This window comes from Limulus polyphemus, unplaced genomic scaffold, assembly GCF_000517525.1.
Source record: "Limulus polyphemus unplaced genomic scaffold, Limulus_polyphemus-2.1.2 Scaffold106, whole genome shotgun sequence".
Lineage (NCBI taxonomy): Eukaryota > Metazoa > Arthropoda > Merostomata > Xiphosura > Limulidae > Limulus > Limulus polyphemus.
Window position 1 is genome coordinate 954,234 of NW_013665716.1, and position 784 is coordinate 955,017.

Below are 784 nucleotides of genomic sequence, written 5' to 3' on the forward strand. Positions count from 1 at the left end.
CTCGAGTTTTAGGTCTTATTTTAAGTCTATCAAGCTTATATATTTCATCACACTCATTAAACATAACCCTTTATCCTCCTGAAGAAGAATAGTCAACTATTCGAAGGCACTCGAGTTTTGGGTTTCGTTTTGAAAATATTACAACTTTTGTAGGTGATCCTGTGTGCTAACTAATTAATCTGGATTTACTAATGGGAAATGTCAGTGTTACATATAGCGACTAGTGCTACTCACATGGTAATATCTCTGGATGTCACATGCTATCTTACCTGGAATGAACATGTCACGTTTTTCAAGAAACTGACAAGTTAAAGTGAAATCCAAAAACTTTTGCAGACAAAAGGTGCACTTACCTAAGTCACTAAAGCTATACAAATTGATAATCTTAACTAAGGAAAAGTAAGTTTAAAAGAAAGCTTGAAAGTTATATCTTTGTCCACGTACAAAAAAATCCTTCAATAACCTCTTAATATACATATACTTTCTTATAGGGCAAACATGGTATTTTATATAAAACAACATACACAGAAAAATTAGGTCTGGAAATGAAACACGTTCAAGTGCTGTGTTCATCAAGACTTAAGCTCTAAGTCATGGCTGCCCTGATCTTTATCCAATTTCCCTGACAAGAAAAAAACTTTTTATTTCTGGATGTCACGTGCTGTTTTCCCTATAATAAAAGTGTCAGTTAATTGCCAGTTAGCTAACCCATATCTTGAATTATTTTAAAAACAGTGAAAATGTTACTTTAACAAACCTTGACATTAAAACTAAGAAACCTGAA